This window comes from Megascapheus bottae, chromosome 5 (assembly GCF_031878675.1).
Source record: "Megascapheus bottae isolate mThoBot1 chromosome 5, mThoBot2.hap1, whole genome shotgun sequence".
NCBI classification, from domain to species: domain Eukaryota; kingdom Metazoa; phylum Chordata; class Mammalia; order Rodentia; family Geomyidae; genus Megascapheus; species Megascapheus bottae.
The window spans coordinates 71,312,830-71,330,165 of record NC_143513.1 but is presented as its reverse complement, the minus strand read 5'-3'; the positions used below and the strand labels follow the sequence as shown (position 1 = coordinate 71,330,165).

Here is a 17,336-nt window from a genome sequence, read left to right as displayed (position 1 = left end):
CAAGTACATGACATACTACTATCTTACATATCTCTATAGAAAAAATACCTCGCTTATTAAACTATATATGCATTTTTAAATATTCATTTTTCTTAATGAAGCTTCTACAGTGTTTTTTTTAAATAGAGGTATACTATCAATTCTCCTTGTATATTCAATGAGGAATTATTTAAAAATTCATTAAAAATTTATACAATTTAATAATCAGCTTTTCTGAATGATTCTGACTGTTGTCAATGGTATTGTTTTCTGTACAATATCATCCTATGGCATCATGTGTATGGGTTTTTAAAGGCTTGCTCTGTGTTGCAGACACTATATTATTCTATGATGTATGTTGATAGCTACTCTGCAGAGTTTAACACTGATGTTTTCTTATGCTACCTGAAAAGTTATCTGTTGTTGTTTTGCCAATCTGCCAATCCTGGAACTTGAACTCAGGGATTGGGTACTGTCCCTGAACTTTGTGCTCAAGGCTGGTGCTTTACCACTTTGAATCACAGGTCCATTTCTAGATTTTTGGATGTTCAATGGAGATGAGAGGCTGATGCACATGCCTGTGCAGGTTGGCTTCAAACTGTGATCCTCAGATTTCAGGTTCCTAAGTAGCTAGGATTAAAGGTGTGAGCCACTGATGCTGAACCAGAAAGTCTAAGCATAATGTTTTCTATTCTGACCAGGACCTATATTACTTCTTCTGTCCTAATTAAAATATCAAATGGTAATGATATAAAAAGAAACTACCAAGTTCATATATACTGAGGCAGTAACAATACACTGTGACTATTATGAAGGTGAAAAAACACTTAGATAACACATATTTAAGATAAATCATAACTTCAGAGAGTTAAAAATGTGAAAAAGAGATACAGAATTTTGAACACTGAGGGAATCATTTCTACTACTATTTGCTTGTTTCTTTCTAGTAAGATGAAATTCAATTTTTGAAATCCCTGTCTTTGCTCTCATTTTTGTCTAAGGTGAAAGACAGAAATTCCATAACACAGGTCACAGCTACTACTGTTATGTTAATATTTTGTTTTTATATATCCCTTTTTCCAGTTGGAACATAACTTGCTAGAAAGTGGTTAGAGAAGGATGTATTTGCTGGAAGAATAAAAGAACAGAGAACTACTTTGGAAGAGTGTTATTTGAATTGGTTGACTGAGTGTATGTGAAAGTCCTGTGTACAAGGTCAAGAAACTAATAAATACGAATAACTCTAGTAAGCAGGTGTATTTCACACATACTTGCTGATGACAATGATCTAAGAATTAAGATAACAAAAAGAATAGGTACAATACCACAAATAAAGCAGAGAGCAACAGATATATTAGTCCACCAAAGGCTTTTCTAGGAAAACTAAAGTATGATGAGATGACATTAGGTGGAGACTCAGAGAAAGTTCATTTGTTCTCAGCCTTAACTTGCTACAGATATGTGATGACTGATTTCTACATCCTGGGTTTAAGCTAAATACAGAGTGAAGTTTAGATATAAGTAATTTTTCTTTAAAGAGACTGTTCTCCCTACTTCTATTTGCTAAAATCCATCTATAGGAACCTCATTTACTGTCTCAGTCCCCTTAGGAAGTGTGATCGATGTTGCATCAGATAGTATTTCTTCTTTATAGACAAGATGTCAAAGTCCAATGTTCTAAACACTCTGAACGGATTCCCTATTGAACTTCCAATTGAACAGCTTTAGGAGGTAGGACTTTGCTATAAGCACTCTCATGAATGGATTATAACAATTATACCTGGAGTGTGAGCGTTGGCCATAAGCAATCGAGTTTGAAGCCTTCTCTTCATCCACCCATAATGGATAGGGGGAAGTGGGGTGGGGGGAGAGAGGAAGAGAATCTATCTCCCCTTTTTCTTGAATTTCTCTTCTTCAAGGACTATAACCAATATATTTATATTCACTTAAAATACACCATTTGGTATTCTGTTATAACAGAACAAAGTGGATTAAATCGCCAGCAATATAGTAAAAATATTCTTGAAAATAAACCTGTTCGAACCAAAAAAAAAAAAAAAAAAAAAAAGCCTAGTAAAAGCTCACAAGGTCCCTGAATCTCTACCTCTGAGAGGGAGTCTAGCATTTCAGTATTCTTACTGAGAAACACAATTCACTTCTCCTTGCCTTTCTACAATCAAGTAGCTTGGGAGCTGCTGTCATGAATGAATGTTAGAAATATGTTGCTCAGTCCTGAGAAGCTCATCGTCTTGGTTGGAACAGCTTTCTTTTTCATTTAATAGGCATGCAGGCCAGTCTCAGGTGTGGAGGCCAGGTGATGGGCACCAGAGGAAATGCTGAATGATGATGGATGGTTGGAATGAAAGCAGAACTGATGAAAGTATTACAAATAGTACATACTGTGGAAAGGGAGGGAAGGAATGCCCTAGTTATAGTTCTTGCTTTTAGCAATGAGAATGATTTGACAAGTTCTCCCAGGTGACTGGCAAGGATTATCAAGGCCACTTAATGACTGGAGAAATGACAGCATGTCAGTGATAGCAGACTAGTCCCTTCCTTCACAATTCATTTACTTATGAGAAATTACCTTGCATTTTTATTTATTCCTTAATTCTTTCCCACAAGGATTTTCTGTCACTGATAATGAATATAGTCATCTTAATAAAACAGAAAAAGGAAACCATAACCTTAGAAATGAATGTTCTCATTGAAAGAGCCATGGTACAATGGGAGGATTCACTGTGTTCAGTGTCTGACCTGTTCATTTTAATAGAAGTTATAAAAAGTATAAAAATCAGTTTATAAAATTCTTGTCTTCTATATTTTTTATAAAATTATAGAATTATTTAATTTCCCTAAGTCACACATTTCTTATTTATAAAATAAGGAGAACAATCAACACAAATATTTTTGGTGATATTTAAGTGTGATAAAGTACATAAGGGCATCTAGTACAGAGTCTGACATACAGTATATCTGCAGGGACCTGCAACTACTTCCGGTTCAGAATTATTTAAAACAGGATCCAAGTAATCAGATAGGCTGATTACAATATCATTTGTAGAAGAAAATATCTCAAAAAGAAATAAAGCAGTTATTCACACCACAATTCAAGTTAGTGCCTTGCTATGATTTCTCTGATTAATTATATTTTCATCATAGCTAATTTTAATGTCATATTATAGTAATTAAGATAGGTGACAAATGTTATCCTAGTTATGTATAAAGAACGTAAAAGACTCATAATCATCTGCTACCTACTAGGAAACTGACAATATGTTGGAGCTTTTATAGAATATATCTAACCCAATCCTAATAATATTCATGCAATTTTCTTACATACGGGTAAAGAAATGGAGGAATGTTTCTTGCTCATGAACAAACACATGGTAAAGTCAGTATTCAAATTATGATCACAAATGTAGTTAAGCTATATACAGATATTATTTGTTTATTGTCACTTTATATTGCCAAGGAATTTTGAAGTTGAATAAAGTGATATAAATGATGGCAATTCAGGAAAGTTGTAAAACAGCACTACCCACTGAGTATACAGCAACATTCCATATGCAATGCTTTCTTCCATGGAATCAACACTAAATAACAGCAGTTGATTCAGAACTAATTGATCTGATTGAAAAAGTGAGTGAAGCTGCAGAGAAATCATATTAGGTCTATATAAGTTTATCACATAGGCAGTGTTTCAAAGGAAACACATTTGGTGGTGTAAAAACATCAGCATGAGCTAGACTTGTCTTTACCCAACTCTCCTGACTAGGCGATGGTGGATATGATGGCCCCATTCCATTAGCCTCAAACTACTGTGAGGGTTCTTTGCAAGGCTAGCAACATAATGTAAAACAAAAAGGAGCTGGAACATTCTAGGAAGCAATTGGAGAGCTTTCCCCTTTCAATCCTATAAACACTATAAGCCTTTAAAAAAGAAAATCCAACCCTTCTCTTGTTTTTTCACCCTGTCACACAGGTCATTTTCACATTTTTTTTCTCTTTTTTTGCCAGTCCTGGGCTTGAGCTCAGGGCCTGAGCACTGTCCTTGGGCTTTCTCAAGGCTAGAGCTCTACCACTTGAGCCACAGCACCATTACTGGCTTTTTTCTATGTATGTGTTACCGAGGAATTGAACCTGGGTCTTTGTGCATACTAGACAAGCACTCAACCAGTAGGCCAAACTCCCCGGCCCTCATTTTCACTTTTAAAATAAATTTATGACACATAATGTCTTCCTTCCCTTCCCTTCCTCCCTTGGTCCTTCCCTCCCTCAATCCCTCCCTTTCTCCCTCCCAACCTCCCTTTCCTTGTCTTCCTCTTCCCTCTCTTGCCCCAACTCTCCCCTGTCCCCTCCTTCTTCACTCCCATCACTTCCTTCCTAAAACTGGTCTCTTTTTTCTGATATCCACATTAACCTCTAAGAATCTCAAACATGAATCTTAATCTAATATTCATGAGACATACATAACTCTCCACTTCTAACCACCCCAAATACCTCCTTTGGTTTATTCCTCATTTTAACTGTTTTTCATTTCTGTATCCTTTTTCTTATATATGTTCATTTGATTGGTGGAAGGGAGGGGAATCACAGAAATGGTGGGAACACCGGTAAACCAATTCAACAATGATACTAACTAGACACTATGTTAGAAATGAACTTTACAACTTAGAGAAGGGAGGAATCATGTGGGGGAGATCTGGGAGAAAATGAGAGAAAGGTAACAGTTCAAAAAGATATTTATTCCCCAAACATGCTAGGTTTTGTTTCTTTTCTTGATAGGTTCTCTTGCATTAGCCTATGCCAATCTTAGACACCAACCTCCTATATCTGCCATACCTAACTTTGTTTTGGCGATAACACTAAATCTCCTAGGATGGCTTTTATCCACAATTCTATACCTGACTCTGGAGAAGCTGCAATAGGTCTACATCACTGTGTCTAATCTTAAAACTGTTTTTTTTTTTATACCAATAGAGTATTATGTTGACAGCAACAAAAAAGCATAGTCACATATTTAGTTACAAATGGAATAGAAATACAATCATAGAAGAAAAAGATAAGCTATAGATAGTACCACATGCCCTTAAACTGAAGATTTTCTGGCCTCAGCCTCCTGAGTGCTGGGATTAAAGGAGCACACCACTACATCTAGCAGTACTTCCTCTAATACCTTTCTTTGTTATGCTCTCCAATAATCTTAGATTTGTGCCATCTCAAAGCATATTTAAAGTGTTATCCATTTTTAATTTTTTTCATGGAAAGATCAATTCAGGTACTAATCACGCTGTTAAGAAAGAAGAGTCTCTATGTAATCCAGCTGTACAGAACAGTCTATCAATAAATGCCCTTTAGAATTCAATATAAGTATCTGAAATCCACACATACATTCCTATTACTGGGGCTTGTTTCCAATCTATTCTAATAGAAAATTTAAGGTAACCATTCTAACCAATTCAACAAGGATTATAAAGTAATAGAGATGAATATAGTACTTGCCTTAAATACTTTTAGTTAATGCAACATAATGACATATATGACATATAACAGTAGTGACAGTGTCACATATAACATATATTAAAGTGTAAATGACAAATTATAAATCAGATATTAGGAGAAAAAAGGCATCTTTCTGATTTTGATATCAGCTAATATTATGGTATGAAGTTAGCTACTTAATCTCTGAGCATTTCTTAATATTTCCCAATATTAAGTGGAATGAACCATAAAGTGTACTCTCTATAAACCCTGCCACATATGAATTTTTTATTTCCTAGAATATAAAATCTCATCCAGGTACCATTCTACTAAATGATTTTTACTTATATTTTTCTGATAGCACATAAAATAGTAAATTAGCACTAATAAAGAATAGAAATTTATTGTGATTGTTGTAATAATTGAATATCAAATATAATGGTTACTTTGAGATCATAAATGCAAAGGAATTATATTTTTTGCTTTGTGATATTAGCTATGCTTCAGAAAAACTGGCATAATTTGAGACTAGTATTTTTATATAATCTAATTATAATTATTGCATAATCAAATTATAATTATTGTGTATTCCCTGTATTTATGGGAAGCAATTTAGATTCTTCCAGGATTGTCACTAGAACTCCTCAATACAGAAAACTACAACATGACAAAGGTCATGGTATGTTTTTGCAATTTTAGTTGAAAATATTCCTTAGTTGATCATTCCAAATGGATTTGAATTCTAAGTAAGTCACTATTATCAATGGTTGCCAAAAAAGCAATTCTGGGACAGAAATTTTAACAGGAAAACACACTTCATTGAATTAACAGTGTGCAATGAGCAACTCAGCATCTGTGGGCACACAGTAAAATATACAGAGATGATAGACACGATTAATGACCCAAAGACACTAAGAAATAAAAGATTCAAAATTATGAAGCTTTTACAAAATATAGAAAACCATATTAAAAGCCTTAAAGAAGGAAAGAAGAAACTAATGCTCTTGAATTTGGAAACCAACTTATGAAAGCACAATACTATTTGATGGAAAAATGGGGAAGGTACAGTTATTTGGTAGAAAAAAATGACACTGTTCCTCTATAAAGTAGTCTACTATTAGTAGTATAAGAGAACATGCTGTCAAATATAATCCATAATTTCTAATATTGGTATTCAATAAATATTCTACTAGGCTGATCACAAATAGTGGCTCAATCACAGAACAAAGAAGTTACATATCAACATTTTCTAAATACATCATATAAAATTACTGCTACAATTTCTACCTAGAACAGTACTCTTCTTTTGTATTTATTTAAAGATTGGGTATTCTTCTTTTTAACAGTTGCTTTTCAAAAGTCTAAAATATACCCAAGGCTTTTATTAAAACAGAATGCACCTAAGAATTATTTGTCAATTCAGCTCAGGAGGGAGCAAAGATGGGCAGAGGTTGCCAACAAAAAAGCACTGAAAATATGCATCAAAGCAACATTAGCACAGATATAGTCCATAGAATATAGCATCACCTCAAACATTCTTTATCTCAACGATCAAGCACTACCCAGCAATGAAGAGCTGAGGAAAGGCTAGAACAAAAGAAAAGTGGATTAAATCTAAATACGTCTAGAAGGTATTTATTAAGCTTCAACAAATACAGGTACTGCTTGGGTCCTAGTGATAATGAGAGCATTGTCCTTTTATGGTTAAGTCTGTAAAAATGGAGTGAACATCATGTTTCTAGTTTGCTCATGTCTCATCAAATTTGCCAGTGACTCCTGTTCAGTTACATTTCAGAATGGAAAGACTCCCTGTACTGTGACCTGCCTCACTATTATGCTCTTCCACCCAGTGAACATCTCTCTCCCAATTCATCCCTTTGCATACATCATTCTCCTCCCTCAGTCAAATCGCCAAATAAGTGCCAGGAATGATACAAATGCATTGAATGTCTAATATGGTTACTCTTCCAGAATGTTCACTTTTTCTTAGTGCATAAAACTCAAATTCTTGCCAGGCACGGCAGCTCATGCCTGTAATCCTAGTTACTGAGGAAGCTAAGATCTGAGGATCACGATTCAAAACTAGCCTGGGGACTAAAGTCCACCAGGCTCTATCTCCAATTAACCACTAGAAAATGGAAAGTGGTGCTGTGTCTCAAGGGGTAGCATGGTAGGCTTGAGCTGAAGAGCTCAGGGACTGCGCCCTAGGCCCAGAGTTCAAGCCCCATGACCAACCCCCCCACAAAAAAAAAAACAGTCAAATTCTTTGAAGACCTTATAGAATTCAGCTGTGAATCCATCTGGCCCTGGGCTTTTCTTAGGTGGAAGTCCTCTAATTGCCATTTCTATTTCAGAGCTTGAAATAGGCCTGTTGAGTTGGCTTAGTTCTTCTTGGTTCAGTGTGGGTATGTTAATATTGGCTAGGAATTCATCCATTTCATCTAGATTCTCAAATTTGTTGGCATAAAGGTTTGAGAAGTATTCCCTTATGATATTCTGGATCTTGGTAATTTCTGTCGTGATATTACCATTTTCATCTGCGATTTTGTTTATTTCGATATGCTCTCTTCTTTTTTTGGTAAGATTTGCTAAGGGCTTGTCAATTTTGTTAATTCTTTCAAAGAACCAACTCCTTGTTTTGTTGATTCTTTCTATAGTTTTTTTGGATTCCAAATCATTTAATTCTGCTTTGATTTTAATTATTTGCTTTCTTCTACTGGGATTAGGGTTGGTTTGTTGCTCTTTTTCCAGGAGCTTAAGGTGAGACATTAACTTGTTGGTTTGCAATTTTTCCAACTTGTTGTTGTAGGCACTCATTCTTTACAGTAAAACTTAAGGCACTAGGCACTTAAGGTGCTAGGCACTTTAGCACCTGCCTCCTGTGATTTCCTGAGTTCAACTCTGCTTAGACCTTCCCTGTCTTGCTCTGCTCTTGTCAAAGGGCCTTTGTGATGTTTTGTAAATGTTTCCTGAACATTCTGTTCCCTCTACCTCTTACTGCACTTTCCTCATAGTGTAGGTCTCACAACTTTACTGCTTTCAAGTGTCTGTTCCTCTGTAAGCCTACCTTGGCATATGAAATAAGGGCAGAATAAAACACAAATAAATTCATTTGAATATTAAATTTGGTCAGTAGAAATCAACTATAGATAGTTTATATATAAAACAACTCCATAATGACAAAATTTGTTTCAAGAAATGATACAATGAATAATCACAAAATGAAACATAAAAGCTTACAATTGAAAGATATAAAGTGCCAACTACATATTTATCAATATGTAAGTCAGCTTTTTCCTCCTAACAGTCTATCCGGAATGCCATTCATTATTCTTTCAGAAAGCAAATGTTAAGATGATATATCATGTAGAGAAACACCAAATATTCAGCATTTAATAGTTATCAGTAGACCTTTCCTTTTCTATGCCAAGCACTATAATGGGTACTAAAAAATAAGGATCACAAAGACTCAGGATTGACCCTCATGCAGGTTTCTACATTGTGAAATATGTACACAGTGCAAGTGACCATGTAAATACAAGTTCTCTCCTCTGCTATTAAAGATGAGAGTAGCGGCTGAGACTCTGACACATGTACACCATTTACAAATGGCCCTTCCTACTAACTGTTAGGGTCCAATACCTCAAGACCAGAGAAAAATATCTCTTTAGGAAGTGATATTTACAAGGAGATTTAAGGGATGAGTAGGATTAAGTAGACTCCAGAAGGTATGTTCTAGGCATGGAAAAATATGTATGTCAAAGGCATGGGCACATTTCTGTTTTTGTTTTGTGGTAATGGGGACTGAACTCAGTGCCTTCAATATGTTAAACAACTATCCTTTGATTTTATTTAGTTTTTTTGTCATTTATTTTCATTTGTTTTATTTTACTCTATAATTGTTTTAACATGCAGTTAATATTGTATAATGTACATCATCTATCTATCTATCAATCATATATCTATCCATACATATGTGCAGAACTACTTGTATATAGTTGTCTTTATTACATATGTATCAGAATTTTATTTATTAAACAGCATAAGGTAAAGAAAATCATATATGCCTTTTCTTCCATACATGCTTGACTTGACTACTACCAACACCAACATTTCTCATCTCAATGTTCATATTTTACAACTAATTAAAAATGACCTTTTGCAAAGATGGCACAAAGGGCACTGTGGCTCAAGTGGTAGAACACTAGCCTTGAGCAAAAGTAGCTCAGGGGCAGTGCACAGGGTCAGAATTCAAGCACAGGACCAGCCCCTACACACACAAAAAAATGCATCATTTTGTTTTTGAGATAGATTCTCTGTAACTTTGAGCTGGCATCAAATTCATGGTGTTTCTGTAAAGGACTCACTTCGAAAATAGCTGAGACTGTAGGCATACACTACTATTGGGTAACATAAAACACTTCGTGTTTCTATCTCTATTACTGAGTCTCTGCTGTGTGTGTGTGTGTGTGTGTGTGTGTGTGTGTGTGTGTGCGCGCATGCGTGCTAGAGAGAGACAGAGCGAGAGAGAGAGAGACAGAGACAGAGAGAGACAGAGAGAGAGGGGGGAGCGCATGTGTACAGGCACCTTGTTTCTCTCTACTCTCCCCTCCATGTCACCTTCATGGGTACCTCTCCCCAACCCTCAAATTCAGGTGTGGGGGGCAATGCTGAATTCAAGAACTTGCACTTAGGACACAAGTGCTCTGCTACTTGAGCTTATTTGTCAGTTCTCTGGACACATAAATCATGGGGAAAAACTGCAGTGTGGAAGGTAAGATGAAAGGGAAAGGAAAATGAATATAGAGGAATATAGAGGAAAGAAGAGAGCCTAATCACAGTCTGTAGGTCATACATGTATATTTGGGGTTGGAGCTTTTTGTCCTGGGGCTTGAACTCAGGGCAAGGGTCCTGGCTCTGAGCTTTCTTTGCCCAAGGACAAAGAAATGAGCCTCAGCTCCCTTTCTGGCTCATATTTGGTAGTTTAGTGGAGAAAAGAGTCTCATGAACTTTCTTGCCTGGGGTGGCTTCAAATCACAATGCTCAAATCTCAGTTTCCTAAGTAACTGGGATTACACCGCATGAGCTGCCAGTGTCCAGCAATTAAAAAAAAAATCCTAATCCAATGGGAAGCTTTTTAGCAAGGGAATGGTATGGCCTAATAAAAACCTAAGAATGTCATGTCTTTAAAACCACAGAGTAATTTCTGGATGAATGGTCTCTTTAATGTGCATCCTGATAAAAGGCTTGCTTCAAAAAGTCTCTCCTATGTAGCAAAGTGAAATCTCCAGAATATCTCCTGCAGTTTTTAATCACTAAACAGTTTATAGTGGGTAACCTCTGGAACAACCTTCAACCAAGGCAATGTGACCAGGAAATAACTCCTAGTTTTTCTAATCTAGCTATATCTAGTCATATCAAGAAGAAAAGGAAGTGCTTCATACACTGAAAAGCAGATAATTATAAAGCAATGTGAACAAGGCTTTAAAAAGACTAAAAGGGCAGAAATTTGAAGCAGCTTTCACATCTCACTTCGCAGGGAAAAACCATTTTTTTGTATATTGTAACTACTAATATATGTTAGCTAATTTTTAACTATCAGCTTTCTGAAAGGAGTAGTTCTTATTCACATTTGCTTCTATGCAAATACTCTCCATTTGGCTAATTTCAATCTACTGTCATGCTGTCATTAATCGCAAACCTGTGACATCAGCTGTGTCAAGTCAGTTCAAGTCTGGTCTATCACACCAATGCAATCTATAAATTTTGCCACAATTCTTTTATAACTTTAACACCACCCACCAAAAAGTACATATAGGACAATGGTAACATTTCTTTAAGTTTAGGCATTTTCCATTATGGTTCTAAGAATGCTTTACAGCTATGTATTTGTGTATCAATACAAAATATATAGGTATGGAAGCAGGAAGGTCTGGTATCACAACACTCTGTGCACATCATCTAATGGGTTCAACGAAACATAATTGCTTAGGTATGGCAGGCAAGCAATGGTCTCAGAAGCATTCCAACTGAAGTATTCACTTGAGTTAACGTATGTTATAGCACTTCAGCAAACAAAGAAGGTTGAAGTCAAGTCATTACAACTGGTTACAAATTATATTTGGTGGAAGGATTTAAATTCTGGCATTGGGACAAATTACTTCATGGATGGTAAAGCTAAGCCCATATAACTTCTATTTTTATTATTTTACTCATATTGACTTCAGTTCCTTTTAAACAGTTGAATGTGTTGCTCTCCCTTCTCTGAAGGGAGACCATTTTAATTTCCTACTATAGTTGAATGGGTACATCATACATTTCTCATAGAATTAAGGAGATAATGAACACAATAAATATAAAATCATACTAAGGAAGTTCAGTACAGTTTATTGTGATAAATGTAAATGGACCAACCACACAGGTTAACTTGGATATCGTACCACTAAACGAATATGAAGATCTTCATTAGACTAGACTTTCTATTTATCAAGAGAAAATGTATTTCCATTTTCTCATTAAAAAATACAGACTAAAGTGTTTCACACCTATAACACAAGAAGCTTGCTTAAAGCAAACTCAGGAAAATTCTACTATGAAATTCCAACACCGTTATATTAAAGTATATTATACTTTTACAGAAAACCTTAAAAAATTTTAAAGCAAATCTAACTCCACTTTAAACTTTTAAAAACCAACATAACAACTTAAAAATCACTTAATGATATCAACTGTAGCTGGTATGCTTTTCCCAAAGCTTTTCGCAGCAAATACTAAATTCAATCTTCAAAGCCAAGTTTGTTTGCTTTTGTAAAATCTCTTCTTTTACTCAGGTTGTTTGTAAGGTTCCATTTGATGTTAGTCTGTGAACAAAGGTTTGAAGATGCACCATGCAGCAAGCACTAAATGCAAATGTTTACTATAATAATCTGAAATTCTGTTCATGCTTCTTATGAAAAGTTCATCAAATGAATATAACCTTCTGATCTTCTTAAAGCACAATAGGCAAAAATATTAAAATGATCAGAGAACATTATGGTCGTACAATTTTACTTATCTCTTTATGCGTAACTCCATGGGGATCTCAAAGGCATCTTCTGGCATCTTATATGTATTTACTTACTAAATTTCTGAAGTAGATGTCATGAAATGAACTTAAATAATGTTTTGTAATGATACATAGGTACAAAACTGTCTTTCTGAGGCTGCTCAATCCTGTTTTACTCCCAATACTGTGTTGTAGAAGACCCAACGCCATATGCATTGTAATAAGTTGTTCCTCAATGTTTTAAGGCCTGATGTATTAGTTGTTCACATTTCATCTGCCTCAGAAAACAGCAACTTGCCTTTACTTTTACTGGTTGCCCAAAAGGTTGAGGTCCATTTTTTTTTTTTTTACTTTATCATTTGATCAGCTTGTCAAGAAACATGTGTTAAGTTCTCTTTTCAACCGCATAAAAAAACCCTGAAATTCATGCCTTTTTTTTTTGTTGCCTGTCCTGGGCTTGAGCTCAGGGCCTGAGCACTGTCCTTGGACTTTCTCAAGGCTAGAGCTCTACCACTTGAGCCTCAGCACCACTTCCGGCTTTTTTTTTCTATGTATGTGGTACCGAGGAATCGAACCCGGGTCTTCATGCATGCTAGGCAAACACTTTAACCACTAGGCCAAACTCCCGGCCCCCATGCCTTTTTTTTTCTTTAAAAAGATCAGCCCTGAACAGCAAAGACTTGATTAATGCATTTGTCATCTTCCATATTTACTAGCAGTCTCAAAAGAATGGGTCTTAAGACAGACTGTCCTTGCCATTGTAAACAACCCTACAATCAACCTGTAATTATGATGCTTGATAAAAGTGAGAAAAAAATGAATTTGTTCCTAGCAAATACATGTTGTATGATACAGCTAGGAAAAAGCAAAACAATTCTAGGGTCTATAAGTAAGTACAACAAAAAGAAATAACAGCTGATATAATCAACATGCTGGTATGGGAACCTGAACACAAAGGAAAGCAGGAGGAACATAAACAGAAAGCTAATGAAGTGTGAGTGAAAAGCAGCAGTACGACTGTAAGTTAATTGTTCTAGCCTGGCATCAGCCCTAAAAGTTAATGGAAATATATAATCTGAGTTTCATGAGGGGACCAAGAGATTCAATTCCTTAAGTTCAGTGCTCTCTCAAGTTAAAAATCATTGGGGTGATATAGGTGTTCACATGACAATGCATTTGAGGCTTCACATTATCTTTGGTGAAGCACAAATGGTAAATTCTGTATTGGTCTAATCAGGTATTACAAAACTATTTTGTGTATAGAACAGGAAAGAAAAGAAGAATTTTTAGATAGGAAACCTTATTCTCAAGGATTTGATACCTTACGGAAATAATTATATCCTCCTATGTTTAAGGATATGTAGAAATAGATTAGGTAGTAAGTTAAAAATACATATTAGAGATACAATTAATTCCTAAAATGTAGCATTTTTTCCAATGTGGAATAGAATGTATTATTAACTGACATAGCAATAAATAAACAATGTTGGGGATTTTGTAGGCGAGTACAGCTCTGCAATACATATTAAAACCTAGATCCTCATCTTCCCAATCCCTTACACACACAAACACACAGACACACACACACATTTTTTTTTTTTTACACACAGAAGATAGGGTCCATTTTCTATTTCCTAATGATGAACAAAACAATCATCCCTAAAACCAAGGTTTTCCCAAGTGTTCTGGTCATGCCAAGGCACAGAACATGTCTGTTAAGAAGAAACGTCCAGCTGAAGCCCAAATATCTGATTCCCTCAACTTTACCCTGCCATATCGAATTGCTCAGCCTGTTCATCCATAATCTCTTTGAGATGGGTTTGTTTCCCTTCTCATCACAGATGCTTTGTTTAGTCTGAAATTCAATCACAGATAAATTAGGTTTTAGGAAACATTCCCATTCTAGCTCTGTAGTCACATCAGACACCCTAGACCCTATGTTAATTTCGTTACAGCTTTTAGTTCTCACATTTCAATACGAAAATCACTTCTCCCAGGAGAATGCCACTGATATTGGCAAGAAAGCATGAGGGGATGCCACACGACTCAATAGCCAATAACAACCGGGAAACTCAAGCCTCAGCAGACATTAGTAATCATGGGAAAACAGCCAGAACTTTAATCACAATTCTTTCAAAATCAGCCAGGGATTTGGAAATGCTGTTATTCTAGAATATGACCCTAATACAGTGCTTAATCAAAGCCATTGCCAGTATAAGAACAACCTGCAGACTTTAATGAAAACCAATTTCATAAAAGCCAGTGTGTCAGCAGCATGCTGTACCCAATTCGCTAAAGTTCCAAACACCTACATGTAAATAAATTGTACATACAAATTCATTTCTGAATCTATGTACCACCTCTGTATTTGGGACCTTGTATTTACGCGAACACATCTACATAAATACTATGCCTACATACACACATTTTCAGGCATGCAGTCATACAACTGAGGAAACATTGCCTACTGAAGTACTGGGAAATGTGAACCTGTAAGACTGGTGACCAGCTGTAGGACAGGGGTGGATGTGGATTAGACAGCTCTCATGCTCCAGACATGGACTGGAAGCTCTCTTCAAAACAGAAATTTGGGGCATATTGATTTCAGTGCCAAGGCTCTGCTTTCCATAAACATGAGTGCCAGATGTTCAGGAGACCAGGCAGCTTGACATAATGTTGCCCCAGCTCTGTTTGTAAGCAATATCCTGAAGGAATGGCAAAAGCAATGACAAACTCTTAAAATACAGTAACTTCTTTAGCTGATCCTGTAGAGAGAACACTGTGTTCTACATCATGGAGAAAGAAAGAGAAGGAAGGAAATGACTGCTAATCCATCTTGGCTTTACCACTTCTAGAGCTTTTCTCTTCTCCCATCTAGGACAGAAGTAAAAAGTAGCAGTAGATAGACATGAAGAAAAAAGGAGAGGGGGAAAGGAGGAAGGGAGGAAAAGAGGGAGAGAGGGACAGGATAGGAAGAGAGAGGGAGCAAGAGGGAGAGAGAGTAAGAGGGGGAGAGAGAACAAGGAGGGGGGAGGGAGAAAGATGTTTTTCCAAACTGCTTAGAGGAAATGAGAATAGAAGAATGTGCAAGATATATAATTCAAAGTAGTTAGGAATTTGATTTACAATTTACAATTTAATTAAAAGTCACATTGTCTACTAGAATTATAGTTGTAGACAATGAGTTAATTTTCAAACAATATATATAGATATGCACATATGCATACATATGTCTGTACACACATGTGTGGAGAAGCAGTCAAAGGTCTCTATAGATAATTTTATTTCACTAGATCTCACTAGATCTTTCTATAAGGTAAGAAATTTTATTACAAAAGAAATCAAAGACCTGGACCTCTGTTGCTATATAGGTCTCAAAAGTAAGTGATAGCTAATGTAAGCAGTAATGCTTTGCTCAGTGGGGCCCATCTGAGAACCATATTGAGATGAGGAAAAGGGAAGAGACATCACCAAAGCAGAGACAGACATGCTTCAAAGCTTCATCAACTTGACAAACATATTGTTCTTATTGGGACAGCAAATTAAATAGAGCTAAGGGTGAATTTTTCCATACATGTATCCTATTTTTTCATCAAGTTCCAAATTACAATAACCAAAAATTAATATAACAATTATCTGACACAAAACAGGGCTAAAAAATCAGGAAAAATCTAGTTTTATATACTTCATCTAATTTATGTTACAAATAGGACCAATTCAAAAATGATCAACACAAAGAATACTTTTTTCTGTTTTTAAAACCAAGTTATTCTCCTTTTGTTTTCTTCACAAAACACATTAGCAAACACTAGAAGACAGCTAGAACTTTCTCATAATTTCTCACAATACTATGGTAATTTTCTCTTACAATTTAGAATAAAATAACCAAATAGTGTTTCCTAATGTAATGAGATGATAAGAAAGAAATCTAAGTTAGATCAAGAACCACATACTGAATCATGAGCACACCAATTACATCAATGAATTAACTTTCCACCTAGAGGAAGTAGAACTTCCTGTCCTCAAATATTACATCCTGTCCTCAAATCTACCTTGTCCATTTGTCTCTGATTTCTGGTTGCCATGAGGTAAGTAGTTTTCCTCCCTCATATTACACTTATATGCTGCTACTTCACCAGACACACAAAAGTATGGAGCCAAATGACCATCTACCACTTGCTGCTCGGAGGTATTTTGTCACAGCAACAAAAACTAATATAATTTAAGTGTTTCATTTGTCTTAGTGGTGATTCATGTAATTAGGCACACTTATTTACTTCTTATCTCCCCAACTCTATAAATCTGTCAAGTTCATGGAGGCAGCAACCTCATCTGATTTATCCTGTTTATAGTATGCCATCTCTTAACGGTAAGAGTTCAATAATATTTGCTGAAAGGAACAAAATAAGAAAGGAAAAGTCTTTATCATTAAACAGGACATTAGAGATTCAGGGAGCAACATGGCCTATTGTTTAAAGATTTCCAGCTGGATTATCTCAGGCTCTGAACCTTATGCCTGCTAGACAGGATAATGAAAGCTCATTTTAGACAATAAACTGATACCAAAGTACTAATGAAGAAATGCCAAGAATACACAACCACAATAACACAGAGCACTTCCAATCTTATCCTGACAAGATTGCGATTCCTTCTGTTTCAATATAAAAATGAAACTTAACTCTAGTCACGCAGTGCTACAATGGTAGAAATGTGATAAATGTTGATAGTATGTTTTCTTTCCTATGTTTCATAACAAAAGAAGAATTACTGGGACCAAAGCAAAAGACCATCCTAAATTTGAAATGTTTAAGCTTTGATAAAATCTACC

General features: G+C 35.7%; 1 protein-coding gene across 1 annotated transcript in view; it reads right to left on the bottom strand.

Moving 5' to 3' along the window:
* Exoc4 (exocyst complex component 4) overlaps positions 1 to 17,336 on the bottom strand; it is a 662,437-nt gene that overhangs the window by 356,204 nt on the left and 288,897 nt on the right. The gene's annotated exons all lie outside the window — the stretch shown is intronic.